Below are 12,234 nucleotides of genomic sequence, written 5' to 3'. Positions count from 1 at the left end.
GCAGTTTCTGATGGCTTCAGGAATTCATTGACTTGTAGTTGCATAACTCCAATAGTTTCTTCTGTCTTCACGTGACCTTCTCTTCTTCCTGTGTCTTGTGTCTTCTCTCTTTTATCTCTTATAAAACACTTATTATCCCACTCATGGCTGTAAAATCATAGGATTTAGGGTACTTGGGTAATCCAGGATGATCTTAAGATTTTTAACTTAATTAGATCTTCAAATATTTCTTTTTCCAAACAAAGTCCTATCTATGGATTCTGAGGACCAGGAAATAGACATATCTTTTGAGAGCCAATATTCAACCTACTATGCTGCCTATCCAAAATGCATATCCAAGGGATTGCTTCCAAGATTTTTTCTTCCCCTAAGAACTATCTGTGCCAGCTGGAGATTCATAACAGATATTTTTCACTCCTTTACAATAACTCAGAAGAATAAAGTCAGTGAAAGGTGGAATTCTTTAAGACTGGCCTGTGATTAGGGCAAATGTGTGAACATACAAACAATCTTGGGAGCTTTACAAGAATTTAATTGTTGTGCAACTACTGCCAAAAAGTTGTTTGCAATTCTGGCTTTCATAATCACTCTAAATGTTAGTACTGAATACTGGTTAGGGGATCTTAGGTGGCTCAGTTGGTTGAGCATCCGACTTCAGGTCATGATCTCACTCACAGTTCCTGAGTATGAGCCCACGTCAAGCTCTGTGTTGACAGCTCAGAGCCTGGAGTCTGCTTGTGATTCTGTGTCTCCCTCTCTCTGCCCCTCCCCCACTCATGCTCTGTTTCTCTAAAATAAACATTAAAACAATTTTTCTTTAAATACTGAGTACTGCTTAACTGTGTATTAGGTTTTATTTTTTTTTATCACTTATGTACTTTTAAAATATCTGATTCAGTCTTTGCTCTTTCATTGTCAGATGGGAATCAAACTATCCTACCTGTTAATAGAGGAGTTAGGTTAATATTGAGAAGCTGAGCAGCAAAGGGGGGACTGCAATAATCTACTCAAGTGTACCTTGGCTGTTGCTCACTGTCCTCTAGGTAGGCAGAGAAAAGACGTCATGACAGCAGGGCAGCAAGTTCTGTGGCCCCAGCTGAAGGTACTATAGCTGTGGCTAAGGAATTCACAGTGTTTCAGTAAACAACATCAGCAATGAGTACTTTGCTATTGGATATACTGCCATGAGTGAATTAAAGACAGTAGACTTTCATTTGGTCACTTCTCAGAAAGTGAATTCATCTTGCCTACTAACTCAGAGTGTCCTGCAGTTGTGTGCTTGACTGCTGTCACAGTTCTACTCTGCAGGAAATGGGAGTGAAGTGCCAGGCACAGGAGTGGCTGAGACACCGAGACTGGGGACAAAGGTGGTGGCATATGCGGGAATAAAGAAAGGTGTCCTTGGGTTCCGGCAATTGCTGGGAAGCATCTGTCTCTTCATCTGGCTGGTAGTTATATGAGTGTGTTCAGTTTGTGACAACTCACCAAGTTGTATACTTATTTGTGAACTTCTCTGTATGAATGTTAACATCCAAATTCAAGTGTCAAGCTTTTGCTTAGGGCTTTTATTTTTTTCTAGCTTAGGTTCTTTGTAAGTTTCATGACAAATCATTTTGATATGACCATATATAATTTTATTTGTTTCCAGTTTTCCAATTCATGTAAAATACATATAACATAAGATTTACCATCTTAACCATTTTTAAGTGTTCGGTTTAGTGGTATTAAATACATTTATAATGTGCAGTTGTTGCCAACATCCATCTCCATAACTCTTTTCGTCTTTTAAATGAAAACTCTGTATTCATTAAACAGTAACTCATTTCCCTCCTCTCTCTAGTCCTTGGTCTAGACATCATTCTACTTTCTGTCTCTATGATTTTGACTCTTTGAGTACTTCATATAGGTAGAATCATATAGTATTTACCTTTTTGGGAGAGGATTGTTTTGCTTAGCATAATGTCCTCAAGGTTCATCCATGTTGCACCATAATCCTTTTTAAGGCTGAATAATATTCCATCACATGTATATGCACATTTCGCTTATCTGTTCATCTGTCAATAGACACTTGAGTTGCTTCTACCTTTTAGCTATTGTAATAATGTGACCATGAACATGGGTGTACAGACATCTCTTTGAGACTGTGCTTTCAATTGTTTACAGTATATATACTCAGGAGTATAATTGTTGGCTCATCTGGTAATTCTATTTTTAAATTTTTGAGGAAGAGCCATACTATTTTACCTAGTAGCTGTACTACTTTATATTCCCACTAGCAATGCACAAGTGTTCCAATTTCTCCATATCTTACCACTATTTGTTGTTTTCCACTTTTTTTGATAGTATCCATCCTAATGGGTATGAATTAGTTTCTCACTGGAGTTTTAATTTATCTTGATGAGCATCTTTTTCTGTGCCTATGGCTATTTGTATATCTTTTTTGGAGAAATGTCTGTCCAAGCCTTTGCCCATTTTTAAATTGGGCTATTTTTTATTGTTGTTGAATTTTAGGATTTTCTTATATATTCTAGAATTGATCCTTTACCAAATATGTGATTTTCAAATATTTTTACTGTTTTTGTGTGTTGCCTTTTTACTGTGCTGATAGTATCTTTTGACGTACTTTTTTTGTTATTCATGAAGTCTATTTTGTCTATTTTCTATTGTCTATGTTTTTGGTGTCATATCCTAGAAACAACTGTCAAATCCAATGTCATGCAGTTTTGTCCTCCTGCCTTCTAAGATTTTATTATTTTAGATCTTACATTAAAGTCATAGATTCATTTTGAGTTAGTATTTGTATATAGTATTAGGTTAGGATCCAACTTCATTTTCTTATATCTAAAAAAAGGAAGACAAAAGGTCTCCTTAAAAACTCACAAAATTTTTCAAATTGAGAGGATATTTTCACATTTGTATTACTATATATATAAAATGCTATCATATACAATGATTCAGTTCTAAATGAAAAATAGCTGGTCTCATAAATATTTTTTATAAGGTAACAACTGCAAGGCATGACATTTATTTTGAGTTTATTTGAACTATATATGTAACTTTAGATCTCCAATTAAGGCCTTTAAGAAATTCAATAGTTTCCTACACTCAATAATGTTGATTTTGTTATAATTTTATGTAATTTCATATTACTGGAATTTCAGATGATATTCATGTGTAGTATAATAAAAATATGACTTAAAATTGCTCATTTTGTTTATTTCTATAGGTTAATTAAAATAATAGGAAAACAACGAGTGAGAGAGACACAATTTGTCGTTAGGTGATATGAATTACTTTTTTTAAAAAAAGAAAATTGAATTAAAGGTCAGGAGACAGGGAACAGTCTAGATTTTTCAGAATAAATTGTTGTGATTATAGAAAAACCACCGGATTTCCTATGCTTCCTGTGCTTCAATTTAATCATTGCGTAATTAGAGACTTGCAAAAGGAGCACGCCTATAAGTTTCTCTGAAATCCATCCTATCAATACAGGCAGTTTAAAAAAGATGCCGTGATTTATACTCTCAAAGGACTCTCTTCAGACATCATGCAGGTCACCTCTGGCCAGTGATTAGAGTCAAATAAGTCACCACATCCTGATATTCAAATAGCCACAGGATAAATTGGCATCGAAGTGCTAAATATGGTAAGTGTAAAGTTGTGAATAAAACATGTTTTTATTAGAAAAACAATGGTGTGGTGTTTGTAAAATAAATAAAAATGCATATGAGAATATGCGTTAAGGAGCAATCTAAGCTGATTAGAAGAAAATGATCATTTTGGCAAAGTTGCTTGGGGGAAAATCTCTTTATTTAATATAAGATATCAGCTACACTTTTAACATTTGAGCCATGGCAATTAATTAAAGAGGGGCAGTAGAATGATTAAAGTTATTCTAGCCATCATTATATTATTTTTATGTATATAAATATACACATGCATTTATTTAAACATCAAGTAATTAGACAAAGCAAAATGTCAAATTCACAAATTATGACTAAAAGGATGTTTAGTTAAAACAATATATATGTCACATATACTATCTATAAAATATAGATAATATATGCTAAACATATATATAAAATATGGAACTATATATGTTAGTTTAACAATATGTTTAACATATCTGGAACATATCTAAGAAGTGCATTGTTCTGTACCAATCTGTTCCAATCTGTTTGGGTTCATGTTTCCAGGTAATTTCATAAGTTTCTTTTGTTGTTGTTGAACTATATACTTAATTTGAACAAGTCAGAGTCCTATTCATTCATATTGGGAAAAGGAAAGGGGTTTCTTATACAGAACATGCACTCCAGTGATGGACTGACTGCAAGTACTAGTTTTGTAATATAGTTTCTCACATGTGATTTGTTACTATAAATTTGTAAATGGTACATATCATTCTTCTTTGAACATAAATGTAATAATTATTTTGGCTCCCTGCTAAACAGGAGGGGGCTTTATTGAATTTTTATCATTGGTGGGCAGCGAGGGATGCATGTACTTATTCAACAAGGGAGGGAAAACCTTGCATTAAAAAACAAACAAACAAAAAACTAGGTCATATTAGTGGGCCTGAATGAAAGTTCTACACGCATGGGAGCCAAAAGATGTCATAAAATGTAAGCATGTGGGATGGGAGTGGTTCAAGAGAAAACTTGGGGAAAGCTGAAGTGTTCTATTTGTGTGAAGATGTTTATAGGAACTTTAAACTGATGAGGACAAAAGACTGTGTGTAAACACTGTGGGAATCTTCTACTATTTACTTGGTCACTGTTTTGCCTAATATTAATTTCAAGACAACTTAGGAACTAAAAAAGAAGAAATAGTATGTTGAAATCATAATTAATAATCATATTTAATTTATGTGATGGGTAATATTTTGTATCCTCTTGGCTGGGCCACGGTGCTCAGGTCTGTGGTCAAACAGTATTTTGGATTTTTCTGTGAGGTCTTTCGGATGAGATTAATATTTCAATGCATGGGGGCCGTGGAGGTTGCTCGGTGGAATCACCCATGGCTGGAGATCAGCCCCGAGTCCGGGGCCCCATTTTCTGGAGGTCACTGGAGTTTGTGGTGTCTATTGCTTGCCTCCCCCCCCCCCCCCCCCCAGTTGCCATCTCCTCCCGTTGGGCTGCAGCCTTCTCCTTTTACTCCTTCTCCTGAGCGGGGATGCTCTCCTTCATGCTGTGGGCACTTCCTGTGCTGAGCTCCTGGTGTCTTGTCCCCTCCTGGAGTTGTTCCTGCCACTACCGACTCCTTACTCATGCTCCTGCACCCTTGCACCGTAGGCGACACAGGCACCAATATGTCCAACCGAGTGGTGGTCAGGGAAGCTTGTCATGCCAGGAACTAGTACACAGCCTCAGGACCGCAGCTGACTTCAACAGCGAGGTTAGCTTTCACAAGCACAGTCTATGGAAAGAGCCGCGAGAGCCATTATTGCACCCCATGCAGGGTATGCAGTACTGTGGATCTTGTGCTGCCCATGCTTACAAACAAGTAGATCCATTTACTGCCCGGAGAATTTTCACCCTGATGCCTTCTCATCCTGTGCCTCTCTTGTGATGTGTACTTTCCAGTGTGGATATATAGAGAACACCTCTGTATGACCTTCATATTGACCAAAAGATTTTTGAGAACTATGGAAGATAGGAATGTTTGAACACATGTCTCCGTAGACACATGAAAATGAACACAGTGTTGAAATGCATTTGCCTTATACGGGTAAAGCCATGGAAAGCCAGGAGGATGAGTTTACTATTATTCCTATACTAGTTGGAGCTTTGAGTGAATCAAAAGAACAGGAATTTGGAAAACTCTTCAGCAAATACCCAGCAGATCCTAATAATCTCTTTGTGGTTTCTTCTGATTTCTTCCACTGGAGCCAAAGATTCTGTTACAGTTACTATGATGAATCCCAGGAGAAGATTTATAGATCCATTGAATATCTAGATAAAATGGGCATGAGTATTATAGACCAGTTAGACACTATATTAGCAATTACTTGAAGAAATAGCATAATACTATATGTGGAAGATATCACTGGAGTGTTATTAAATGCTATCACAGAGCTCCAGAAAAATGGAATGAATATGAGCTGTTTCTATTTGAATTATGCCCAGTCAAGCCAGTGTAGAATCTGCCAAGACAGTTCAGTGAATTTTGCAGCGGCAACACTCGTGGTCCACTCAAGCTCTGAATCCCCAGAGATGCCACCTGCACATACTCATTCTCTGTCTGGAGTCCCAGCCTAGCCCTAACCAAGATACTGGTTCTGGTTTGGGGGGGGGGGGTTCTAGAATCTCAAACTAATAGAACTTTCTTCTTTTCTAGTAGCAGTAGTCCTTCCTTAATTTCAACTCATTAAAAAATACTTTATAGTTTAGGGCAGTGGAAGGAAGTCTGGCATAAAAATATTTTGATCAAAAAAGATGATGGGGCACCTGGGTGGCTCAGATGGTTAAGTGTCCTACTCTTTATTTCATCGCAGTTCATGATCTCAAGGTTTGTGAGATCAGGCCCCACATGGGGCTCCATGCTGACAGTGTAGAGCCTGCTTGAGATTCTCTCTCTCCCTCTCCATCTGTCTCTTCCCCCCTAATAAATAAATAAACGTAAAAATAAACAAACAAAAATGGCAATGTAAAAAAAAAATGACAATATAAAGGCCCAATTGTGATAGTTTTTTTAAAGTGACTTGTAAATCATTTACCCTATTATTAAATTAATTTATTTATTTGTGTGAGAGAGAGAATACAAGTGGGAGAGGGACAGAAAGAGAGGAAGAGAGAGAGAATCCCTAGCAGGCTCTGAGCTGTTAACATGGAGCCCAACGCAGGGCTGGAACTCACCAACGATGAGATTATGACCTGAGCTGAAATTAAAGAGTTGGATCCTTAACTGACTAAGCCATCCAGGTGCCCCCATTACCATATCCTAAATCTGCACTCTTTGCACACTGGTCCACATAATTCCGCTCTCAGAATAGTTTTGCAAATTGTACACAAACAAAAAAAAAAGTGGAAGCTTTTTAATAAAGAAATTGCATTTGCAAATGATCGGTATTAGAATGTAATAAATCCCCAATTATCTTCAATTACTACTGTGTTGTACAATAGACACCTTCTATTTGAGTTGCTAATATAAAGGGCTACACAACTCAAAAAGAAAAATTCATTCCGGGGACTCTGAGTAAAGCAGAGTGTCCTCAGTGATCAGGGAAGCCCTCATCCAATAGGCTGAAGTCCTGAAAAAAACAAAAGATTTACCTCCCCTGAGCAAGGGGGAATTCTGCTGACAGATGGCCTTCAGAATTTAACTGCAACATAGGCTCATCCCTGAATCTCTAGCCTTATAGTCTTTAGATGTAAATTGCACATTTTTGTCTTGCCAGCCCCCATAATCATGTGAGACAGTTGCTTAAAATAAATCTTTATTTATATCTATATCCTGTTCTATTTCTCTGACAAATAGAGAAGAATGTTAACAAATAAAATGTATTTTTATAAGTTAAGTTCATAAGACCATTCATTATTTTATACATCACTATTCTCCTAAATAATTGTTGATGGATCTATACTAGTAATATTGGTAAAAAGGTAATTTTTATAGATTTTATTGAAAAACTCCAAGCTGTTTTCACATGCATTGGTATATCACTTTTAAAACTTCCAAGTATTTAAAATATATAATATATTCCTCATATATTACAATATGGGAAGATAAAGAAGTTAAGCAATAAAAGATTAGGCATCCTGGGACAAGGTTATAGACCTAAATTTTGATATTTAGAATTTGCTTTCACATTTCTACTTCCAGGTCTGTGGTCTATCTACATTATTGTATTTTCTCTTAGCTTTATTCCAGTAGAGAAGTGATGTAAATTATTCTCTGTGGGGAAAAAAAATCTGTGCTATTTAATCTTGGTGGCTATTTTAACTATTTTTAGAGAATTGCCTAAAGTCCCTAGATTTTCTAATACGATATTTCCTTAAAATGAAATGTACTTTTCAGAAATGTTCAGTAATCTCTTTAATACTATACTATTTAGTACATTAATGAGCACTTTAATCATGCAATTTTAATTCTTTTCATCTGTGGTAATGATCTTATTACCTATATCCATATTAATGAATTCCTTCCTTGTAATGATCTACTTAATGGACCATTTAAATTTAAGGATATATAATATATTTTAAATATGTCATTAATGCAGAACTTCTAAGTTTTTTTCATAAAAAAATTAATTTATTCAACTGTACTAGTTAACCTTTGAATTGGTTTTCAAAGATTTTCTGCAGAAGTGACTACATAATAATCAGTTTGGGATGAAAATGAATGTTTTCTTTGGAATTGCAAAGTACTGGCTTATTTATATAGTTACAGAGGTAATTCTTTTCCTCATAGATTGCAAAGAGTGATCATACTGTCAACATGGAATTATACTAGTAGATTCCAACCAGTCATCTATAGTGAAGGAGCTAAGTTAGAACTATTGATGTTCTTCCAAACATTCTATCATTTAACTTAATATTTTCTATTTTATTCAATTGTATTCAAATGACAGGTATAAAGCAAGGTAAATAATAAAGGACAAAGGAAAATTTATTGCTATTTTAAACATAGGATTTTTTCATTTTTGACATTTTTAGATATTCAATTACTTTAATTGTATTATATGAAAATGTAGAACTTTGAACTTTATTTGAAATTGGTTTAACATTGCTAGTGTAATCATGCATACATCTTATGACTAAATAATATGGATCTTTCCCTCAATACTGAATCAAATATGTTGGTTCGGGTATAACACAAAGTTTATGGGAATCAGTGACATTTTTGCCACTCTTGGTCATAGTGTTTCTTTTGGACAGAGATATTCAAGTTTAAATACAATCTCTTCCTCATAGAAAAGTCAGACTTGTACCAAATCGTCAAGCATCTGGAAGTAAATAAAACTTTTACCTAGAGTTCGGGCTGATTCTAGTATATTTTTCATCTAAAGAAGACTTTTGTATACTCATGTTAAAGTTCTATTTTTTCTATGGCGAATCTCTTTACTTGGATCCCTACCCTTCTGTTAAAATCAGCTTAACCTTACTGTTATTATGACCCAATTTGACTTAATTGACTTGATGCTAGTGCAACTGATTTTAAATCTATTCAGTCCTGATAACATCTAGACCTGTAACTCCCTAGATTTTACTTGTGACAATTCATATTACCTTCTATCCCAGCTCTGTGGTGTTTGTACCATGGTAAAGGGGTTCGAGCTAAATAAATTTTCTCTGATCCAAACTCTTGTACTAATGTGATATTCTAGAAGACACTTTTGTATTTTTGTGTGAACTTACAATATTGAGTATGTACCCTGATTCATTTATATATAGAGATATAAATATAGTAGTTTAATACATATTGTTGATATACTTTAAAAGGAGTCACTGAATTCAAACAAGTCTAAAAATAAGTATTAGCAGAATGTTGATGAATAGTGGTGTTAATTATTCTCACTTCATTTCCTTTGCCTAAGTACTCTTCTGGTTGGGTTTCTTTTTTTTTTTTTTTTTTTTTTTCTTTTTTCCCACTTGCATGTTAATCCATCCGGAACTAATTCTGATGACCCCCAAAATAATAAAGCCGAACAATGCCATAATTAGGTGTTACTGATTCTAACCCCAATTTGTAACTACTGTATTATTATCCAGTGGTGACCACTAAAATCTTTAATCATTCATATAATGGTTCATTATATGTGTCAACTTTATTGAATTACTGGGTTCTCAGATAATTTGACTAGACGTTATTTCTGGGTATGTTTGAGGGGATTTCTGGATGCAATTAGCATTTGAATTGGTAAATTGAGGAGAGCAGATTGCTTTCACCACTGTGAGTAGTAATCATTTAATCCACTGAAATCCTGAATAAAACAAGTCAGGGTAAGAAAGAATTTTCTCTCTCAGCCTGATTGCGTGACCTGGAAGTCAGTCCTCTCCTGCCTTCAGACTGGCATTTACCTTATCAGCCTTCTGTTCCTCAGAACTGTATTACTATATTTCTTAGGTCTCCAGGTCACATATGTCTGCCTGTCTATCTTTCTATGAGAGAGAGAATATATATCCTTTTGGCTTTGTGTTTTGGAATACTTGGCCTGATATAATTCACTTACGGTATCTTTTCCTATCAGTAAGAATTTCAATGAATGCAGTAACTCTTCAACATAGTTAGTTGCTAACAATCTCTGGTCATCTCCAACACAAGGAGCCAATGTTTGCCTAGGCCATTTGACTTTGTCATTTTTTTCTTTATATTTTTATATTTACATATATTTTCTATATATTCACTTTATAACAGCTGTAACTGCTATATGTGTGAACATATATGTGTGGAATTGTTTTTTAAAGGTCTTTATCTTTTAGATATACACCTGCAAACATTTACATGTAATATGGAAATAAGACAGCTGAATGACAATATAAAATTCCTAAAATTCCATTGGGTGAGCCAGAAATCATCACATCATCATAGAATCTTTCCACTCTCTTAACCCTACAGCATCATAACCCAGGTTTTATTAACATAAAATAAAAGATAAGTGGGATTTATTTAACACTCTGCAATAAACATTTTCCTATGCAACTTTCGTGTATTATTATGTAAGCTTCAACAGATAATCACTGAGGAAATATTTTTATTTATTTATTGTATGTACATAATTATTATTTGTATTACTTATTCTCTAGTAACAAGTCTAGAGCGAGCTATATGAGTCAGGTTAGCCTTAGTTCCATTACAGGACTTAGCTCTCAGAGAACTTATTTTTTCCCATGCATATTAGAGAACACAGAAAGGAACAGTTTTTCTTGCAGAGTTTTTCTCTTTTCCTTTTCTTCACTCAGAACAACTTTCTATTTGTCTCATTTTGTTTTTTAATGTTTTTTTTTAATTCTTCTGTCATACATTTTTATTTTTATTTTTATCTCATTATAGACCAATGAAGGCAATACCATCAAATGGACACTTCATTATTCTGCAAACTGGGTGTATATTTCAATGTTATTTACTTAATAATTGCCAAATACTTTTCTGATGTCTGGCTCATATCAGTAAACAACAATAAAAATATATGAACTCTTCTGAAGATTATATTTAAACAGGAGAGATATAAACCATAAACAAAAACATGGCAAATAAAGAAATGATAGAGTGCAGTGGAAGTTGATAAGTATCATGGAAAAAATTATTAAAACGTATTAAGGGGGTTAAGGAATATAGGTTCACCATTTTAAATAGGGTAAAGAGGGGTTAAGGAATATAGGTTCACCATTTTAAATAGGGTAAAGAGGGTAGACTTCAAGGTAAAGGTAATATTTGAACAAAGACTTGATCGAGTTGAGGAAATTTTTTTTTAATGGTCTAAGGCGGCCATGAAATGGTATATGAGAGATTGTAGACCTAGAAGGTTTGTGGAACAAGTACCAGGAATTTCATTTGAAGTTTTTATGAGTCAAGCAGAGGTGTTGAGTAAGCAGTTAGATAACTTCTGTCTCTGGTTAGACAGAGATACATACTGAACCTAAAAGTTAATACTAACTTGGAGTTGGTATGCAATGGCTTGTAAAAGCCATGAGACTAAATGAGATTACTAAGACTGACTGTAAGTAGAGAAGAGAATCAAGTGTCAAGAGTTCTTCAAAATTATTTATTCAATAATTATTTGTTTTGTCAAAAAAAGGAAGAATAAGAAAAAATACATATCTGTTTAGAGACCACATAGGTGGTCAGAAAACCCATAGTGTGATGTCTTGCAAGATAAATGAAAACAGCAGTCATTTTTTTCTAAGATAATTTTCCTCATGCTACAAATTCTGTTTATTATATATAATTTATTTCTGTTTAAAAAATTTATTTTTAAGACCAAATTTCCTTAGTCTAGTGCTGCAACCATTCCTTTTCATAATTATTCATTTCAGGGGTGGGGTGGGGGGAGAGAGAGAATGCAAGCAGGGAAGGGGCAGAGAGAGAGGGAGAGAGAGAATTTTAAGCGGGCACCATGCCCAGTGCAGACCCTGATGCAAAGCTTGATCTCATAACTGTAAGATCGTGACCTGAACTGAAATCAAGTTGGTGGCTTAACCAACTGAGCCACCCTGGTGCCCCCGCATAACTATTCTTTATGTTGAGAAATATAGAAAGTCATACAGCTAGAAGTGACATGAACAACTATAGGAT

At 34.7% G+C, this 12,234-nt stretch overlaps 1 pseudogene; it reads left to right on the top strand.

Annotated features, from left to right (window-relative positions):
• The first annotated feature begins 5,308 nt into the window (after positions 1-5,308).
• On the top strand, positions 5,309-6,404 carry LOC112858807 (protein MEMO1 pseudogene; annotated as a pseudogene).
• Positions 6,405-12,234: the final 5,830 nt, after the last annotated feature.

Source organism: Puma concolor, chromosome B1 (genome assembly GCF_028749965.1).
Source record: "Puma concolor isolate L17-30 chromosome B1, mPumCon1.1.hap2, whole genome shotgun sequence".
NCBI lineage: Eukaryota > Metazoa > Chordata > Mammalia > Carnivora > Felidae > Puma > Puma concolor.
Note: the sequence above shows the minus strand (reverse complement) of the source record. Positions and strands in the feature narration are given on the sequence as shown.